Source organism: Podarcis muralis, chromosome 6 (genome assembly GCF_964188315.1).
Source record: "Podarcis muralis chromosome 6, rPodMur119.hap1.1, whole genome shotgun sequence".
NCBI classification, from domain to species: Eukaryota; Metazoa; Chordata; class Lepidosauria; order Squamata; family Lacertidae; genus Podarcis; species Podarcis muralis.
The window spans coordinates 10,295,508-10,317,766 of record NC_135660.1 but is presented as its reverse complement, the minus strand read 5'-3'; the positions used below and the strand labels follow the sequence as shown (position 1 = coordinate 10,317,766).

Genomic DNA, 22,259 nt, shown 5'->3' with positions numbered 1-22,259 from the left:
TTAAAAAAAGTTTGTGAATTATATTTCTCAATATTAGATGGCAGTAGAAAGAGTAGAACTCACCATTACTTTATTGTAGAAAGAAAGTAGAGAAGTTTGGTCTAACTCAGGACTGCATGACTGCCATGACAACCATGGGGTTGTGAGCGGATCATATGGATGGTGAGCTTTGAACTGGCTTCATTGGGTTCATTTAGCCAGTCTGCTCCCAGATGGATTCCTGAATGATCTGGGCACTTTATGGAGAGCATGGCTCACATTCCTGTTGAAGTGAAGCCCTTGTCTCACTATGGAATGGTAAGATTGTGAGGGCTATCATCACAATTGCTCCTAGGTGCCCTCGACATCTACAGGGAGCCAAGAAGGTTGGTTTTCAAAGCACATGTTGATGAAGAACTATTCCAGACAATGGCTGGAATGCAAGTTGTGCAAATCTGAGGGAGAATTTGACAAAACACAGGTGGTAGCACAACATCATGGCTAGTAAACTTATTTCTCCACCTCCATTGCATCCTCAGTGAACTGGCAATTGGTGAAGGGGTTGGTGAGAAGCAGCCCTAGAGAAGAAACAACCATTCATTTGGAAGCTCACTGTGAGAATTTCAAGAAGCAATTTCAAGCCAAAGTAATTGGTAATGAAATTGGTATCCACTTCAAAGTTGATGCCACAATTGATGCGGGTCCTGCAGACGTGTTTATAGCATCAGCTAGTCAGGGATCTGTTTAGCTCCCTTGTCCATTGTGGCTTCTAAGATTTAGCAGGGAGGGATGGCCTGAGTGGGTACAGAGAGTAGCTAATGCCTCACTTAGGGAGGGAATGATGCCTGCCTCATTGGAGGAGGTGGTAGTATGTTCTTTCCTGAAGAGGAGAGTATATGTGAAGAATGTTCTTGTGCTCAGATTTTGCTTCCAGGTTTCCTCCAGACATCTAGTTGACCACAGTAAGAAAAGGATGCTGGATGAGATGGGTCATTGGCCTGATCCAGCAAGCTCTTCTTGTGTTCTTTTGACCTGTCTGGACACTGAGATTTTAGAAAACTACTTCCCGGTGCAAATATTCCTTTCTTGGGCAAGATGCTGGGCCAACTGCAAGCATGCCTGGATGAAGATATTAGACATTCAGATGTGGATACTGCACTTCAATAGCCTTGGTCACCCTGGTTGATAATCTAATGAAAGAGAGACAGGGGAGTGCTATCCTGTTGCTCCTGCTCAACCCCACAGCAGCATTTGATAGCATTGACCACAGTTTCATCTTGTCATGGCTCTGTAATGTAGTGACTAGGGATACCATGTTACTTTGGTTTCATTCCTACCTACATTACCGCTACCAGAGAATAGCATTGGAGGACTTCTACTCAGTCTCATTTATGCTATTGAAAGCTTGTCCACCATTCTATTTTATATCTATATGAAACTGCTGGGAGGTGTCATCTGGGGATTTGGAATGTAGCATCATCAGTAGGCCGTATGGATAGAAAATTATTGGTCCAGGAATTACGGAGATGACCTGTTCTGGATGGGGTAGCAGTCCCCCTGAAGGAAAATATATGCAGCTTTGGCATACTTGATCTGAAGCTGTTGTTGGAGTTCCAGATGACTTCAGTGCTGAGGAGGGTTTATGCCCAGCTGTGGCCATTCCTGAACAGTGTTGGTACTAGTGTACAAGGTCTACAAGTACTTGAAGGATTGTCTATCATGAGGCAATGGCATTAGGCAGAGCTTTCTTGGTGATAAAACAGATATGGAAGGCCCTCATTTTTGGTTCTCACCCACGTTGTATTCAACTTAAAATGTTGGTAGTTAAAATGCATTTTGGTAGTTAGGTACTCTTTTTAATGGGAATGGTTTATTGCCCTTTGTGTTGTCCTTTAAAGGTTGTTATTCTGTTCATAAATTTAACAATTGGTCTATGATATTTGTATTTTGTTTTAAGGTTGTTAGCTGCTCTTGGCTATGGCAGGAGGAAGGCTGGTGTATCAGAACAATAGATTACTACTGTTTGGGCTCATTCACACTTCTGTTTGTCCTATTATTTCTTTCATTTGTGCTGTTATTTCTAAGCATGGGTCTGAGGTTTCTATTTTGTCTTGCCACTTTCCCTGTTTACTGCTGAATCAGAACCAACTACAGTCTATAGAAAATCCAATTGGTGTTTGTTCTGATTCAGCAGTAAACCATGGGTTTGCCTGGGGAAAGTGGTGGGACAAAAGAAAAGCCTCTTGGACCCATGTCTAGAAATCATGGGGCAAACGGAAGTATCGATGAGCTGTGTTGCTGCTGCACATTTTCCTGTTCGGAGGGAATTTTCTTTTTGCTGTTTTATCTGTTGCCATTGTTTTTTGTTCCAATGATATTTTATTTCAATTTTTGCTTTTTAAGTTATCGTTATCTTTTGTAAGGAAATCTGGGACATAAATTAGTTACGGTAAATGAAAATAAATAATAGGAAAAGCTTCACTGGCTTAATTTCTGCATGTTAAGGTACTGTGCAATTAAAACATAGGAGCCAGGTTTTGGGGGGAAATGGTAGCTAATAACAGTTTACACAGCTCGATGCTTTTTCTCTCAGATGAAAGTCACAAATAGTCAAAGTTCAAAGGAACACAGATAAAGACCAGTAACAATATCAAAATATGTTGATGGCTGTCCCTGTGCAAATGTGTCTATGGGCATTTATCTGCTTGTGATGCAGGATTCTAGGCTTTCAGTTTTGCTCGGCTACATAGTCCCTCTTCAATGGTCAGCTGGCAACAGTGGGGTTAATTTACAAAGTGGGAGGGGGTCCCCATTGACAGTAAATCAGTAATAAATATGCAACAATTCAGTTCCATTTGCAGTCTCTAACATGCAAATGTGACTATCTTATATAATCCAATTATAAAAAGTCAGCGGTGCTCTCCCTTGCTGTTTCTAAGGTTTGAGTATCTAGTAGTATGGTTTTTAAAAAAAAAAAAACTTGCTTACCTTTAGAAGCCTTTTAAATCAGATTTTGTAGTTGTTTTCAATATTTTAATACAGAATATTTTCTCATGTTACTTTTTCTTTAGAATGCAGCTTTATTCATATAATTTGATTTATTTTATTTAAATATATATAGACTGCAATTCCATATGAAATACTGCAGGGCAGTATGCAACCTAAAAACACAGTGTTGTAATCCATATGTGTATAGGCAAGGAGTTAAATATATGAAGAAGAATAAGCAAGTTTTATATAAAAAAATACATTTTAGGTGCTTTATTTTAATGTGTTCCACAAGGTTTTTGGGGTAGGTATATAATAAAAAATGTACTTTAAGGACAGCTTCATAAAAATAATAAGATAATGTAAATTAGGAATGTACTCAACTGACTTTACACTGAGCTAAATGGACACTGATTGTCAAAATACATATGAAAAGCATGCTGAAACAAATGGCTAATTAGAAAAAGAGGAGAAAAAGAGCAGTATTTGTTTTCCTTCACAGCTTGACCAAATAATGCTTCACACAAATACATAACTTATTTTGAAGAATCTGTTGTGTCAGTATTTGGCATGTCTCTATCTCAGGCAACAATTAAATATATGTGCAAATGTAAATGCAGGCTATCTGTCATTGTCCATTTCCTGGTAGTGAAGCTTACAGCTTGCCTCTCTCAACAAGATCATTTTGCCAGCATGGCATTCTGGCTGTAAAAATGCATATTTGATTACCTCATCAAAAACCACTAATCCTGATGATGCCTTCCTTCAGAGAAGGCCCATTGTTCATAATAGGTCAGTGGTTAGGCAGCTCTCAGCTCAGACTTTGGGCTATACATTCTGCTTACCTACTGGAGCAAAAGTGATAGGTCCTAATGGAATTGTGGATCAGAAGTTGAGTGACGCATCAGAAAGCTCAACAAGGCAGCTGGTGAAGGGGAAGAAATAGCCAGCTCTTGTCATCTCTTACAGCCAAGTGGACTCTAAATGCACACTATTCCAGCATTGATGAAAACTGGTCACATTTTTCTTGAGACACCACTTTTTATTATTAAACAAAGGGACAGCTGTCCAAAGGGTTTACAATTCATGGATAACTTAGAGGTTACACCAAACACGAAGGTAGACAAGAACGTTGTTGCATTTTTTTTAAACAAGAACACAGCAGTAACATGCCATCAGTGGTTAGTGTGTTGGAATAGAACATTGGACACCAGGGTTCAAATCCCCACTCACCCATGTAGCTCACTGGGTAACCTTGGGCCACTCACTGCCTCTCAGCCAAATCTTCTATACAGTAGGGTTGTGGGGATTAATTGAAGAGGGGGAAAACCATGTACAGTCATACCTCATGATGCGTTCCGCTCTTCTTATGGACTTTCAGCTTACGAACGTGGCAAACCCGGAAGTGTTTACTTCCGGGTTCACCACCCGCGCATGCTCAGAAGAGGCACTCTAGTTGCGGTCTTTTCTGGGTGCGAATGGCACCCTAAAACAGATTACGTCCGCAACTAGAGGTACCACTGTATTCCACATAGAGCTCGTTGGGAGGAAAGGTGGGGTATAAATGTGATAAATAAGTAAGTAAGTAATATAATAAACCCAAGATTCCATCCAGATACAATTAAGTCAGTGATACCTAGTGACTAAACTACGTAATGACATTATCTATACATTTTCCATCTTTTGTTTAAAGAAGCCATTAAATAAATCAGTGCTGTTGAAATCTGTATGTATTCAGGTATTCAGTCACTCATCTCTAATCTTGAAGGCTTCCAAATAACTTGTCTAGAGCAATTGACAGTCTGAGTAGTAATATTGCTGTCAGTCTTACACGATGGCTCTAGCAGAGTCTCAGTAGATGAACTTGAGTTTTCAAACACCATTTGTGCATTCAGTCATTGTGCCTTCTTAGGAATAGGAAGATGGCATTTCTTTCTGTGAAGTATTCCACCCCTGAGTAAAATATGATCTGAGTGTTTCGTTTTTTCTTTGGACAGTAAGTGGAGTCTGCTATGTCTTTTCTGCATCAAGTTTGAGATAAACTCTCTCGCCTGGAGTTAAACATGGTAGATCTTGCACTAAATTGTGCTGCTCATAACTTATTTTAATTTGGATTGTGATTCTTCTCTAGAGTTGGATTGTGGGTTCTGATTTCTCTTGCCAGTAGCAATTCTGCTGAGCTATATCCAGTAGCTATCAGTAATGTTGACCTGTAGTTTAGAAGATCTGTATGTGGGTCAATCTATCAGAAAATGTTATTTGCTATTGGTACTGCTCCCTCCGCCTCCCCATTTGCTTGTGGTTGGTCAGGGTTAGTGGTATCATAGCAAAAGCTGTAAAATGTCTGGAATGATGGGGATTCTGCTGCCATAAATTAAGTTTCATTGCTGGACAGTAATTCATCTGGAATACCAAAACAAATGAAGGTGTTCTTCAGTTAATCTACATTACTTCAGCGGGCAAGGTCAGAGAAAGGAATCATCTCAGTATAGATAGAACAGTTGTTCATGGCAACTAAATACTATCAGCCTCAAATTTACACCCACCCACTGCTAACTTTTCCAATGCCTATTGCAGAAGGTGAACCCCACAGATACTTGAACCCAAGAATTGGAATGGACTTAGGGCATCATGCAGACTGACCCCCCCAAAAAAACCCCTCACAACAATATGAGTTCTTAATTTGAAATACTTTTACATTGTGTTTCCCCCCCGAAAACATTTGCCTCTTTTAAGATATTAATATAACGTATAAATGTAACGTATAAATTTGCCCAATTCTTAAATATCATAACATATACAAATAAAATATTGAGGAAAATGATATTGCAGACAAGTTGAGCAAATATCTCCACCTATCTTCAGGTCCTTGTGGTATCCACTGAAGATAGAATTACCAAGCATATAGAGCAAGTCTGCTGAAGAAGAATTAATTTGTTCATAATTTGTTCATAAATGACCAGGAGTTAGAGGTGAGCAGTGACGTTGCCAGGTATGCTGATGATACCAAATTATTCAGAGTCGTTAAAACAAACAGAGATTACAAGGAGCTCCAAAATAATCTCTCCAGTTGGTGTGGATGAGAATTAAAATGGCACAAATGGCTCAATGCAAGAAACTAGGTTGGTAAAGAAGCTCAGGGTGCAGTAGATGTGAAAAAGCTGAACTCCATATTGAGGATCATTAGGAAAGCGATTGAAGATAAAAAAATTAATATTATAATTCTAATGTACAAAATCTGTGCTGCGATCTCATAACACTGTGTACAGTTTGGGTCAATGCACCTCAAATAGGTTGTTATAGAGCTGGAAAAGGTACAGAAAAGGTCAGCCAGAATGATCAAGGGGCTGGAGCAACTCGACTATGAGGACTATGGGGTTTTTAGTATAGAAAAAAGGTGAGTGGGGACATGATGGAAGTGTATAAAATTGTACATGGTGTGGAGAAAATGGAGAAGCTGGCATTATTGAATTAAGCTAAATAGTGGGAGTTTTAGAAGGACAAAATGAAGTATTTCTTCACACAGCATATAGGAATACACTACCACAGAATGCAGAGATGGTTATCAGCTTGGACGCTTTTAAAAGTGGAATAGACAATTACATAAAGCATAAGGCTGTCAATGGCTACTGGTGATCATGATGGCTATATTGCCTCCAAGAGCAGTATGCCTTTAAAAACCAGTTGCTGGTAATTGCAAATGGGAGCGGTCTCTTACACATGTCCTTTGTGGGCTTCTCATAAGCATCTGGTTGGCCATCTTGAGAACAGGATACTGAACTAGATATATTCAGGGATCTATATTCTTATGTTCTTAATGCATTTATGTCAAAGTTATATCTGATTGTTCTGAATGACAATTCTAGCTATTTCAGGATAATAAGTACAGTAATCACTTGCATGAGAACCTTACACCACCAAATTATGTTCACACTTAATCTTCAGTCTCTTTGGTCCTGTCTCTTTGGTCCAAGTCCAACATTCTATCCCATAGACAGCACTTCTCACAGCTAAAGACAGTACATTTTTAAACATGATGTTAGTAAGTTGGCAACCCTAATAAGCAAGTACTAGGGCTAATTCATATATCTGAAAACCTAGTAACTTAATGTTGTTTAGAGACATTTATGCTTATATAGTCATATATAATGCTTTTAAATAAATGTATCAAACCCATTTATTCTATTCTATCCCTTTATCCCTCTAAGGGACGTGGGTGGCACTGTGGTCTAAACCACTGAGCCTAGGGCTTGCCGATCAGAAGGTTGGCGGTTCGAATCCCCACGACGGGGTGAGCTCCCGTTGCTTGGTCCTAGCTCCTGCCAACCTAGCAGTTTGAAAGCACGTCAAAGTGCAAGTAGATAAATAGATACCGCTCCGGCAGGAAGGTAAACGGCATTTCCGTGCGCTTCTCTGGTTCGCCAGAAGTGGCTTAGTCATGCTGGCCACAAGACCTGGAAGCTGTACACTTGCTCCCTCGGCCAGTAAAGCGAGATGAGCACCGCAACCCCAGAGTCGTTCGCAACTGGACTTAACTGTCTGGGCCCTTTACCTTTACCTTTATCCCTTTAAAAGTTAAGTAAAGTTGTGTTTGTAACCCAATTGGACTGAAAATTTAAGTTGTGAGCTTTGCAGAACACAATGTATCTACTTGGGTAAGAAATAGTTCAAGCCTTATCAACAGCATGGCAACCAGGATGGAGCAGTTACATTTGTGTGTTTGTTTGTTTGTATTTGAATGGATTCTTCTTACAGGAAGGCTAAGAAGCAGGTGTGGCCTAGTTGACGAGCAATGTCAACAACATGGGCTTTTCTACACTATACAGAAACTTTGGGCCTATGCAAAGGGAGAATATTCCAATGACTGCAAAGAGAACAGTACAGAGATCAACTTGGATTTTGGCATTGCTGGTCCTGTAAGCCAATGGTGTTCTAGATCCTGTGAGATAGGACAGTGCTTTCCCATCCCATGTTCTGTCTCCAAGCAGTTCTTTCTCAGTGCCAATTCAGAGAAGGCACTTTGAGCAGAGAAGCCAAGGTGGAGAAGCAATGCAGAGAAAGCAATTTGGGGCAGAGAAGGCCTAGTGGAATGGAGAAGGCAAAGAAGACCAATTGGGGAAAGGATTACAATTCACAACAAGGATTACAATTCTGAGAAACAGCAAAATCCAAAGAAACACGTCTGCAGCATTCACAATTTCCTAATTTTGCTTGTTACAGGATCCCTAACCCAGGTCCTTGGTATGTGCCTCTGTGAGTAACCCCCATCCCCCGTGTCTGTGAATTAAGGTTTAGACAGGGGTAGGGAAAGGGAAAGTTATTGGCCTAGCTTAGGAAAAATGCTATGAAATGAGGCGCTGTAACTTTGAATCAGTTCTGCGTTAGTGCCTACCCTTTGGAACTCCCTCTCTCTGAACTAAGTCAGGCACTGACTGTGATTAGCTTTCTGCACCTGCTTAAAACCTACCTGTTTACACAGGCCTTTGCTGGCTATTAATTCTCAGCTTGGAATAAAATATATTGCTGGGTATGGTGGGTGGAGTTTTATAGTGGTTTAATGTTTAATATGAAATACATTTTATTATATTTGTATTTTGTGAACTACTCTGGTTTCAGATGAAGTGCAATTTCGTAAGAAGGCATGTGGAGGCCTACAAGTGCTATAAGACCACACATAATTGCACTGTTGTTTTTTGCCACCATGAAGTAAACTATATCAACTTGAATGACTGTGGTCAAATATACCAGTGTGAACAAATGCAATAACAGGAACGCCTTCTGCCAGCTTTGGCTGGTAGTTCACCCCAACTGGACAGGGCTGAATTGTTACAGTCATCCATGCTTTAGTCACATACAAACTAGATGGCTGTAATGTGCTATAAAGACAGATTGGAAACTTCAGCTGGTCCAGAACGTGCTTCCAAGAGTCCAGTTGTGGGTAGGGTGAGCAGCATCTCAATTATGTCAATTGTCCTGTATACTGGTGCGTTTTGAAACTCAAATTAAAGTGCTACTTTTGACCTTTAAAGCCCCAAACAGTTTGGGTCTAAGCTGTTTATTGAACTGCCTGCACCCATGCCATTGTGTCAACGCTTTAAGGTCTGCTTTCGAAGATCTCCTTGTATGGCTATCCCTTGGTCAGTTATGTAGGTGGTCTCATTGGAGAAGTCATTTTTTGAGGTGACCTCATGGCTATGTATTATTATTATTATTATTATTATTATTATTATTATTATTATTATTATAATTTCTATACCGCCCTATACCTGGAATTCCCATTCACTAGACCTGCATCAACTTTCTGCATTGCAGGATTTTTGGATGCCCCTCAAGACTTACTGTATTTGTTTTTCAGATAACCTTCCAGGCACAAATGTTTTAGCTCTGTGATGGTCTGCATTTCCCCAATTCCGTTATTATTATTATTTATGTGTAGCACTGTTGAGTGGTAGTTTAAAGTTTAAAAGGTTTGCATTCTTTTTATCTTTTTTTTTAATGTAAGCCACTTTGGATGGGCCCTGAAGAGTGGCCTTAAAATATTTTAAATTAAAAAGAAACAAATCACATTTATGTCCCATTACACAATATCAATTTGCACACATAAACAATATGTTTCCTAGTTAATTTGGGGTTATGAAAGTTTTGTGTTAATATTAGGTTAGCAGTGTATGCAAAATAATTGTTTCAGAGACTATATTCTGCATTGTTTATAATTTTCCTGTGAACTACTTTTATGTGTATTCATTTTAAATGATACCATAAGAGTTTTATATGTGAACATGCACACCCATTATTTTGTGTTTATTGTGTATGTACATAATTTAAAATTTATCATCTAATTCTTGTGGGACTTTGTCACCAATGAGAGCATTCTTTTGATGCAAAGAATGATTGCTTACCTGGTCCAGAGGTGGATGGAGATTGTTCACACTTGGAGGGTGAAATTACTGTTGGAATGCCTCCCTGGCCAGCCACTGCCTTAAAGTTTGAAATTGCCCTATCAGGGGCCAGCTGGGGTAAGTGGCAGTCTCTGTCCAGAAGCCAATCATGGGGCAGACGGGCCGTAGAGTTTCCCTCAGCAGCCTAAAGAGGGCCACCTTAGTAGACCCACATCTTGAATGACCTCAGGCATGATCCCATTTGGAGGCTGATAATGGATTTATACCCAGTACCTGAGCCAAAGCCTACCTATATATATAATCAATAAAATTTGTGGCCTATTTTAACTCCTGTAACATTGTCCTGTCAGGTTTGTTTACACTTGTTGATGCTTGGGTTTTGCCCTCTGGGAGGGGGGCACCGTGGGTGGGCCCGTTATAGATATGTATATATTTATAAGCTAACATTATAAAAATTAAAACTCATTTGTTTCAGTATCAGAGTAGATGTGAGGGTGGATCCATATCAGAAAATCTTACAGCCATTTTCATTATGCATGGTTTGGTAAATAATATCAGTTTAACTGCTCAGCTATAGGTAGGTTGCCTAGTAGGGGCTCACTCCTGTCTATGGCTCTTTTTTCTGAGCAGAATACTGGGAAATGTCTTACAGCAGTGCACCTGTTGTAGAGAAATTTTGGGTAACTAGCTGGATGAAAAGCAGAGCTGTACAACATTTGTGCCATCTGTCCTTGTCAATGCTTGTGGTGCCTTTAAATTGTTAAATGAAAAACAAACCTGAAAAGCTTTCTTTTTATTGCCCCTAGATGTTTTCATCACTGAGTTGTATGTGTAAGGTTGCTTTAAAACAGATTTGTTTCCCCATAAAACCCGTTTCTGTGATGCTCACAATGCTAGTCTAGGTTAATTCATGGGATTTTTTTATTTTTAAAAAACCCTTCCCCTCATTGAACATAGGGTTGGCTTTATACTAAAATCTCTTCTGTGGGCAGCAGGCATTGTAGTCCTTAGACATTTATTCAACAAACCAGCAAATACTTCAAAAAACACTTAAAGTAAGTAGTACTAGAAGGTTTAATGGATTTAGTATAATTGAATATAAGTAGCAATGGACTGGGTTTTTTCAAGATTTTTCAATGTTTCATGTCTCTATCCTAATGGGATAAATGACACTTTTTATTTTACCATTACTCTGTATCAAGTCTCCTATGCATAATGTTAAATAATTCCTCAAATCTTGATTTACTTGACTGAAAAATGATCCTGAGCATAAATTCGAAGCAGTAGAATGCTAAAATTCCTTGATGTTTCCCATTCTTTTGTTATAACAAGAACATGGTGTCTTAAATCAGCCCAATAATTTGGGATGGTAGATACTGAAACAACTAATTTTTCCTCTCTCCTGTAATCTGAATAGACTTCAAAATGCCCACAAAGCACAAAAGTGTGCTGGTTCATATAATTTGTTAGCAAGGATAAAAAAGGAAGAAGAAAGGAAATGATTTCCTAAGCGTGTGAATCAGCCCAGCTTTAACAGATATTTTTCTGTCATGTGCAGCCTGAAGGCTTATGCCTATCGGAGCTTTATTTGACAATTACCACTTGCCAGCATAATTAAATGATAATTTATAAATACTGAGAGAGCATTATGTGGAAGAGCAAATAGGTGCTTATCAGGGCATTGAATAAACTCAATCTGCCTCACTGACAATTTTCATCTCTTATCAGGGTTGTTAACTGCACACTCTCTCTCCCACTCTCTCTCACATTCTTTTTTGTTTGATAACTCTTAGGTCGATTGTATCTACCTGTCTCTGTGCTACTTTCTTTCCTCCTTATATTTCCGGCACAACATAAATATATTTCAGCTATTTATGCAGCTTTTACAATCAATATATTTCTTCCTTAAAAAACAACAACAGTTTATGCAATACAGGAAAATGAATGCAATTTTATGTTTATGAAATAAATCTGCAGGTTTTAGAACAAAAGGCTACTGTTGCTGAAATACATAAGAAATATTTTAGCACTTGCCCTTTATTACAGTTCTTTGAGTTCCTTGAGTCTTCAACCTTAATATGTGTGTCTAGGAGAGAGAGAGTAAAAGAGAGACTGATATTTCCGAATAAGAAGAATGTGCTCAAATTTGCAGATAGATTGGTGAATGCTCATTTTCTCTCTCAACAGAGAAAATGCTTCATTCTCGTAGAGGGAAATGACACTGTGTAGTCATAACATTGAAAAGACGTTGTTTGCATGTTGGATGTAAAAATTGCCAAGAAAATAATTCTGGAGGGCTTGTATCTTTTGTCCCGTCAATATTTCTTCTCTAGCTCCTTAAGTTATTATAAACAGCGGTTTCTGCAAACGAAGGCAGGCTACTATGCAATAGGTAAAAACACAGATTGATGCCAGGCAATTTAGATTAAACCTATAGAGGGGGGAGAGGGAGGAGAGTGTGTGAGGAGTCCTGTATTTGAATAGAAACAAAACAGCTGAATGGTTAAAAGCAGGGGGGTTTGTGAAATTCCATGCCTTTAGAAAAAGCATGTAACAGAAAAGGAAAGGAGGGGGGTAAGGAAAGCAAGACACATTAATAGGCCACAGAGACAGAATTTTTGTTCTATTGTGGAATTAACTAATGGTAGGAACTTCTGATTAGGGTTATAGTGGTTTGAGTGAGCAGAACACGGACAGCTTAACTGGAAAAATAAAGGGCTTCTGTGTTTAAAGTTGTCAATTCTGCAAATCATTCACCATTTATTAGTTATAAATAGTAATTATTTGCTTCCCCCACCCCTTTGCCCCGACCTGGAAATGATCTTTCACATTCAAATATTTAAATATACACTCCTCTAGCCATTCACAAAAACAACATCCTAATGTTAGAACAGGTTTTTGAAGAAGGAAATAATTTGAAAGTGGTGGATTAGTTTCCACCTTTTGAAACGCAGTGCTTTCTGTAATCTTCAAACATTATTTAGGATAATGGAAGCCATCATCCTGGTTCTCAAATGTTAGCACTTCCATTAGAATTTCCTGCTACCTCTTATTTTTTATATTAAAATACAAGGCTTAAAAGGTATTATCTTACTAAGGGAGGGCAATTGTACAGATGATTTGATTGAATAAAGGGAAGAGCTGTACAGGCCTTTTAAGATCAAGGATGTATTGATGGAAAGCTATCATTAGAGACAATTAATGTTCTCCAAGGGAAGAAATTGATTATGGACAGAGATGGACCCTAAGGAGGAGATACGTCTTAATGCTTCAGGGCCTTAAGGATTAGACTCTATTCACAGCATCTGCATTTTTAACCCTTTTAAAGGACTTGGAGTCTTACAAAACCTACCTAGTGCTGAGGAACGAAAAACATGTGCTTTCACTTTACTTCAGTGCATGTATATGTTAATCTGTTAGCTAGTTTAAATGGTAGTTTCTCTAAGTTGCTAACATTATACTGAGCAGCATTAAAATGCCCAGTTTCATACTGGTAGCTGAATATGATGGTTTGTATAGCATAGGATTATTATACTTTTCTTCTGGTTTCCGTTTGGATGTGATCTTCCAACACCTAGCGCCTTGGGAGGAGATATGGTTTGTGATTAAGAGATTTCTCCACCCACCATTGTTTGCACCCTGAGGCTGGCTTGAGGTAGGAGGCTTATGTTCCAAGAGGTTAAGCTAATATGAGTGCGGGGAACAGTTCCCATCTCAAATATACTGGATAGGGGAAAGGGGAATACAGAGCCCAACAATGTCTTTCTTTACCTTTACTACTCTGGACTAAGCACGAGTGAGTGAGTGAGTGAGTGAGTGAATTAATGAATAAAATTTATACTTTTACTTGATACCTGGTGAGATTTACATAAAATCACATTTAAATCTATAATCTTAAACCTATTTTAAAGAAAAGGGAAACAATAGGGAAAGGTAAGAGGTATTCCAAAGGGAACTGGATAGAAGCTACTTGCGATTTTAGCTTTGTATTGGGAAAATTAAGCGAAGTTTACCTTTAAAATATTTATTTATTTAGGATGCAGTTCACTATGCTCTTGCATAGATTCCTTTAATTTCAGTGGGGATTGTGCCAAGGAAACTTTCCAGTGGATTGAGCCCATGATTTTTGAATGCCTTTGGGAAACAGCAAATTAAATTTAAAAATTAAGGAATTGTCCAGTAGCACCTTAGAGACCAACTAAGTTTGTTCTGGGTATAAGCTTTCGTGTGCATGCACATTTCTGCAGATACACTGAAACAAGTCACCAGACCCTTATATATAGTGGGAGGGTGGGGTGGGGTTTTTCTAAGAAGGGCAGTAGGAGATGGGTGATTGACTCAGTGGGTATGGTAAACCTGTTGACAACTGTTAACGACTGCAATTAGTCCTGCAGGAAAAAGCAAGGGATAGTATGCAGATGACCCAAAAATAGATTTAGCATATGTAATGAGATAAGAATCCAATGTTTCTATTCAGACCAGGTCTCTCCATAATTTTCAGTTTAGTAATAAATTGTAATTCAGCAACTTCTCTTTCAAGTTTATTTCTGAAATTATTTTGTAATAAGACAGCTACTTTGAAATCCTGAATTGAATGTCCTGGGAGACTGAAGTGTACTCCTACTGCCTTCCGTGTCTTGTGATCCCTCATGCCAGATTTATGTCCATTTATCCTTTGGCATGGGACACGGGTGGTGCTGTGGTCTAAACCACAGAGCCTAGGGCTTGCCAATCAGAAGGTCATGATTTGAATCCCTGCGATGGGGTGAGCTCCGTTGCTCGGTCCCTGCTCCTGCTAACCTAGCAGTTCGAGAACACGTCAAAGTAAAAGTATATAAATACGTACCGCTCCAGCGGAAAGGTAAACAGCGTTGCCGTGCACTGCTCTGGTTCACAAGAAGTGGCTTAGTCATGCTGGCCACATGACCCGGAAGCTGTACGCCAGCTCCCTTGGCCAATAAAGCGAAATGAGTGCCGCAACCTGGACCTAACAGTCACGGGTCCCTTTACCTTTATCCTTTGGCATAGCAAATTAAAGATAAAGATGATAATAATAATAATAATAATAATAATAATAATAATAATAATAATAATTTTTTATTTATACCCCACCCATCTGGCTGGGCTTCTGCAGCCACTCTGGGCGGCTTCCAAAAAAATACTAAAATACTGTAATACATCTAACATTAAAAGCTTCCCTAAACAGGGCTGCCTTCAGATGTCTTCTAAAAGTCTGGTAGTTGTTCTCTTTGACATCTGGTGGGAGGGCGTTCCACAGGGAGGGCGTCACTACTGAGAAGGCCCTCTGCCTGGTTCCCTGTAACTTGGCTTCTCGCAGTGAGGGAACCGCCAGAAGACCCTCAGTGCTCAACCTCAGTGTCCAGGTAGAACGATGGGGGTGGAGACTCTCCTAATCATTAAATAATAGCAGTGCGTTCAGAATTCTCCTTAGAGACCAGGTCAATTCATGTCAGATCTGTTAAGGACAGAAAGTTCACTAATGCTGCATGATAAGGTAAAGGGACCCCTGACCATTAGGTCCAGTTGCGGACAACTCTGGGGTTGCGGTGCTCATCTCACTTTACTGGCCGAGAGAGCCAGTGTACAGCTTCCAGGTCATGTGGCTAGCATGACTAAGCCCTGCTTCTGGTGAACCAGAGCAGCACACGGAAACGCCGTTTACCTTTCCGTGGTACCTATTTATCTACTCGCACTGCGTGCTTTCGAACTGCTAGGTTGGCAGGAGCCAGGGACCAAGCAATGGGAGAGCACCCCGTTGTGGGGATTCAAACCGCCCACCTGCTGATTGGCAAGCCCTAGGCTCTGTGGTTTAACCCACAGCACCAACCACGTCCCACAACACTGAATGATACATATTGAAATTCTTTGGAATTTGAAATTGGACTAGGCAAATAGGAAGTATGAAAGTAATAGTATTAGCAAAGCAAATCTGCTACTGCTCTGGGACCTGCACAATCACATGATGTTAGGCATGTAGCTCCAGGCTGCATCCAGTTTCTGGGGCAACATATATGGTTCCTGTCATTGGATCTTGAACTGTGAGTGCAGTCTCAACTGGTGGCTGGTGGTGTTAGTATGAGCACTGCTAATTAGTTGTGAAGGGAACTTAATTCAGTCTATTTCCCCACCAAACAAACCCCAACCCCATGTGATTTTTTTGTTTGTACAGATGATGATACAGATCCTTTTGAAGTACCAGTAGCCAAGGCATGCAGATACACAGACAGACACACACACACACACAGAGAGAGAGAGAGAGAGAGAGAGAGAGCGCAAGAATGGGATCAACTTTTTACAAGACAGTAGAGTTAGATTATGCTGACAATTTACATATGACCTTTCCTCTTCATCTTTGTTCTGAAAACAAATTTCATTTTTCAAAATCTGGAAGTGAAATGCGCACTGTGAAAATGAGAATACATATAATTATCTTGAAATAAAAGCTTCTTTTTTACTTTTAACATGCTTACCTAGCAATCCTGGGCACACTTATTTAAAAATAAGCCCAAGTGGACACAGTTGGAATGACCTTTGAGTATAGGTGCCTAGGGTTGCAATGTAAATTTATTTTGGAATGAAATACTGTAAATACGACATTTAACTTTTTTGTTGGTATGAATTAACTTTAATTCCAAGAACCGCTTTAATGCAAACCAAATTTAATGCAAAATAAGTTATGTTGGGTTGTATCTGACACTGCTGTTCAGTTCACATAACAGACTTGCACATTGAAACTTTCCCTTTCTCTTCCCCTTTGAGGGTGCAGCTCTCATGCACCCTCAACATCTGCTCCAGAGGATTGTTGAACTCTCTGGAGAAGATTTGGGGGGAGCAAGGGGGAGGGAGTTCCACTGTGTAAGTGGAACTCTGCTTCTGCAGCAATGGATAAAGCCCATTACATATTTTCTCTTAGCGAATTTTTAATTTACCTTGTAGGCATGTTATGTTTAGGGAAGCTTTTAATGTTTGACACACTATTGTATTTTAATATTTTGTTGGAAGCAGCCCAGAGTGGCTGGGGAAACCCAGCCAGATGGGTGGGGTATGTATGTATGTATGTATGTATGTATAAATAAATAAATAAAGCTTTATTTAACCAAAGGTTGTTTAAGAAGACGTAAAAATATCCATATTAAAAAACATAAAAACAGTTAAGAGTTTAAAAATAGTGTTTGCTGCCTATCAACTTGTGTTTACTCCTTGCTTTTGAGTATTGTACTGTAAAGAAATGAAAGGTGTGTGTGATATATATATTCTGATGAATATTGCCTTAATATCTATCTTTATATAAAAAAAACAGAAACTGTTTGGTCATCATTACTGTAAACTCAATTTGTTTATGCACTGAATAAATTAGTATAGTCTATATAATAATATCTGTAGGAAGCACGCCTTTGGAGAGAACATGTCTATCATGCATAGCAAGGATAAGAAGATTAGAAGAAGAGATGAAAACAAACAGAAAGAGACTACTTATAAAAAAAAGAGGGGAGGAAGCACTGGGGAAGGACTGAAATCAAAGAAAGCTAATCGATTTTCTTTTTTGCACACTTTGTTTTTATTTCATTATAATAACCAGACAGGGAGGAAGGGTAACGAGAGAGGATATCAGTGGGCAGCAAGCAGCTTCACCTGCATTCCTTTTCCTTTTAGCAGTGAGCGCTCTTTAATTGCTAGGTTAAAAACAACAACACCGCGCACACATACGTGCACACACACATTTAAGACTGGTAACATATGTTGCTGTCAGCATGTATTTAGCACCTGCAGAAATGAACATGAAAAAATGTGACAGCACATAGGTAGAGCCCCCCACTATGCCAACTGTGAGCACTGTCAACAAATTTTACTTTGTTAATTTTTTCTTATTAAAAGGAAGGAGGGGGGGGGGAAATCCTGGAATCCAAGAAAAGAACTGAGTAGTGCAGGTGTTTCAGGCGTCACAACAACATAATCTAGTGGCACGGAAGGGAAAGTTCCCTGTGGCTTGAGATTTTAAGTTATTTTGTAGCGCAATCCAGCAAATCCATGTGTGGGAAATACACAAGAGAAGTATTTGTGCAAGAGAACAGGATTTTCTCACTGTATTTTATTTATGTCTGGTTTTCTATACCAGCCTTTGGTCATTACTGTCACTCAAATATTTCACTGGCAGATTATTTTTATGCTACTGGTAGATGAAAAATTGTTATATGCTTGACATGGAGGAACTGGAGGAAATAAAGGGGCTTAGAGGTATAGGTGAAGGATATCTAGGTCTCATCCACACTTTTGCTTGACCCATATTTTGATCAAATTGTTTACTGATTAATTTGCTCATGTCCAAGAGCCTCACTCCTTGTTCCGAAGCTGTACCTTGCGAAAATCCAATCTTACTTGCTGAATCAGATCTTATCAGATCCGTGGAAAATCCAAAGAGAGATTTTGTTTAACCCAGCTTCAATTCAGCGGGTAAGATCGAATTTTTGCAAGGCACAGCCATGGAACAAGAAAAGTTCTGAAACCTGGGTGAATTAACTGGTGCACAATATGATAAAAATATGGGTCAAGCAAAAATGTGGATGAGCCCATAGAGATATATAAGATGCAAGAAAAGGAATGGTACAGTATGATTTAAAGGGGGCAATATTATACTGGTCCTCAAGGACTGTTTCTCTTACCAGTTTGTCTCCAAACACCATCTGAAGATCTGCTGTTGACCTTGAGTCAGTATATCTGAAGGAACACTCATCCCCCCTACCTTTCTTTCCCAATGATTCACACATTATTTGTGTGTGAGAGCGTGATTGGGATTTATGATCTCTGTTTCATCACTTTGAGCAGTGTTTCCCAACTGGGACCCATATTACCCCCTGGGGGCCCCAGGATATTCCGGGGGGGGGGCACAGCATGAGGCTAGAGGGCCATAGAGGGACGTGAGAAGTGAATAATTTTTAATTTATCTTTATTCTGGTTAGTTGGCTATCCGCTTGGCCAATCACAAGTGGGTAAAGGATCAGTTCTATTCACTTCCTGCAAAATAGAAATATTGGTGGTTAACCTATGGGATTGCTGTTAGCGTGGCTTATAAAATACTTTGCATGCTAAAAAAAAATGCTGTAGAATTGCTTAACACTAAAATTTATTTGCTAACAGGTATACTTAATGAACATTATCATTTTGAACCAATGAAACACTCGCTTTTCATTTTAATGTTTTTCTTCTTTTCCAATCTTGGTATTAAAACTTATGCACAGTGGCAAGCACTATGCTTGGGAAATGGAGTGTGCAGAACTGGAGTGCATGGATTACCAAGGCACCATGTGATAGTGGGTTATGTTACCCGCAGGGGCTATTTGAAAATGTTCCACTTTATGGATTAGTCAGCCACAGTCACTGTGCAACTTGACCCAGTTGCTCCCATACAGATGGTGGGCTCTTCAGTTCTTATTATATAAGTCTGCAATTGTTTGATACTGTTAAAACTACACCTGCAAGCAATTCTGTTTCTGACATGTATGACACTGTAGACAACCAGGCAGTGGATCTTCAGGCAGGAATAAATGCCTGTCCAGAGTAGAGGATGTATGAAGAAAGTGTAATCAGGCTAGGCATATTTTAATATAGAGATGAAAAATGGGCAGAATAGTTGTTTCGAGATATCTAAGAGCTAACTATTGATTATAAGAAACAAAGAACTGTCATGGCCTGTGTATCTACTTCCTCTGCTCCTTGTAAAGTCTTAACACAAATAATACAAGATGTGACTATCATCAGGCTGTATGTCTCAGTTGCCAAAAACTTCATCAGTTCAAGTGGGAAGATGCTGAACATGGAGCAGCGGCAACTCCATATATCTCAGTGTCCTTGAAGGGAAAGGTAAGAAGCAATGGACTCAACTTGGATGAAAACAGACTTAGGCTGGGTGCCAAAAAAAAAAACATTCTGAATGTTAAGGCTGGCTTTGTACTATCACTGCTAGTCTAATTTATTACTGCTTCTTTTCCATTGTTGTTTTGGGATAACTTTGTGTTGTATTGTTCACTGTCTACTCTGTGAATCCCATAGGCAGGCCCATGCAGAGCTTGTCTGAGGCCTGGGGTGGGAGTCTTGTTAGAATAAAGTTATAAACTCAAACAAGAAAGCAGCCAGTCACCGGTGGGGTCCCTGGATGACTTAGCCTTCTGAGGCCTGGGGCAAGTATACTCAGCTGCCGCTCACTTGTGCATGGGTCTGCCCACAAGACTATATGAGGTAGGTTCCCCAAATTTCCACTTGAAATTGCAAGCTGTGGTGATTTCCCAGTTCTAGATTTGACGGTTTTTCAAGCAGGAACCTCAATCTGTCATTTCTTGTCTGCCCAAGAATTGTGAGAACCGTAAGAGGGCATTTGACACGAGAGGGGATGGATGGTGGAATTTCTTGCATATATTTTGAGAAATGTACCACACTCACACTTTTGGAACACTTAAATCAGCTTGGGGGAGAAAGCTAGGTGCCCAAGTCTACCAGGAGTTGAACCCTGATCCCTTCACATCCAAGTACACCTTCCTATCCACTTCAACAGTCTCTTCTTTGGCTTCTGTCTCTTATTTCTCCAACCCTCTGCCACAGCCTTCTTACTTTCCACTGCTTTACTTTTCACACACTCCATTACATAAGTATCATTTCCTATAAAGAGGAAATGTAGTTTGTCAGAATCAAATGAATACTTTCTACAGACGCTGCAGGAGTTAAATGGGACCACGCCACACAGAAGCAACTGCCATCCCACTCTAGTAAAAGATGAGTTGGACCAAAGTCTGATGCAGATTAGCATTGTACTGCGTTAGGCTAGAGCAGATGTAGGAAACCTGCAGGCCTTCAAATGATGCTGGTTTACAGCTCCCATCACATCTGACCATTGAGCTTGCTGGCTGGAGCTGATGGGAGTTGCAGTTCAGCAACATCTGGAGGGCCATGCCCCTGTGCCACAAAGACTGTTGTTGTGTGGGGCAGTAATGAAGGCTTTAAGAGAGGGTTAGGCAAATTCATAAAGGATAAGCCTATCAATGGCTGCCAGTTGTGATGGCTATACTCTGCCTTAACAGCTGGAGGTAGTAATGCTTCTGAATAGCACTTGCTGAAAACCACAGGAGGGGAGAGTGCTCTTGTGTTCAGGTCTTCCTTACACATTTTCCACAGGCATCTGATTGGCTACTTGAGAACAGGATGCTGGACTAGATGGGCCATTGATCTGTTCCAGCAGAATCATCTTATGTCCTTATTTTCCTGTCTATACCAGCACTAGTTCAACTTTCTGAGTTAGTGAGATGACAAACCCCCCACAAATCATACTTGTAACAGTGTCACGCCTGATACTTTGAACTTATTTGCTAGCATAGTGGTTCATAGGATCGGCTCTTTATTATGGTAAGCTGGAATAGAACTGACAGTGAACAGCTCAGCCGGCCTGTATTTATAGGCAGCCGGCTGTCACATTGTAACCACAACAGCCCCAGAGTTCCCGCCTAAAATAACTGCCGCGGACCTGAGTGAAAACTATCTACAGACCTGAGTGAAAACTATATACAGTATCCCCCTGTTGGCCCAGGGTGAAACTACACTACATAACACCCCTCCCCACCGAGATAAGGCGTTAGTTACAATCGTAATGGTTTCCTTATATACAGCACTACGCGTAATGGTTCAATTAGGCACAAAAGCATATCGGTTACATTTCCCATACTTAGACCAACAGTGATACCTGTCCAACAACATAGTCCTTTAAATGAGTTGGGCGCTTGGAAACTCTGCCAGACCGCCGGGGACTGGTAGCCAAGTCCGGAGGGCCACACAGTTCTCGCTGAGGCTGTGGTGCGACCCTAGGTGGAGTTGGAACCAACTCCCCTGGATCCGCTGCTGTGAGTGGAGCCTCCGCAAGTGGAGTGGTCTGAGTCTGTTCTGAGACGGCTTGGTTCGGCTCCACGCTGGCAGTTTGCGAGGGAGGTGTAGGTGGAGCCCCGCCATCTGTACGTGTCTCTTCTGGAGCCGCAAGCGCAGTTGGGGGCACCTCGGTAGTGTCCAAGTCCCCAACCCTGCGCCTAAGTTGGTCTATGTGCCGTCGCCACAAGCGCCCGTCTTCGAGTGCCACCTGGTACGAGCGAGGTCCAGTGACTCCCACTACTGTGGCTGGCACCCAAGGGATGTCCCCCACATAGTTCCGGGCAAAGACCTGGTTTCCTGGGACAAATGACCGTGGTGCGTTGGCACAGCCTGGGGGTTCAGCCACGGCAAAGTCTGGGTGTAGCCGGTCGAGCGGTGACCTGAGGCGGCGGCCCATAAGCAGTTCCGCAGGACTCCTCCCTGTGGCCGCATGAGGGGTGATGTGTTGCGCGAACAAGTATTCGGCGA

General features: G+C 40.4%; 1 long non-coding RNA gene across 1 annotated transcript in view; it reads left to right on the top strand.

Annotated features, from left to right (window-relative positions):
• Positions 1-17,352, top strand: part of LOC144327942 (uncharacterized) — a 130,597-nt gene extending 113,245 nt beyond the window's left edge. Inside the window, exon 5 of the long non-coding RNA XR_013393107.1 lies at positions 16,057-17,352. This is a non-coding gene — a long non-coding RNA (uncharacterized LOC144327942). The remainder of the gene's footprint in view (positions 1-16,056) is intronic.
• The last annotated feature ends 4,907 nt before the right edge of the window (positions 17,353-22,259 follow it).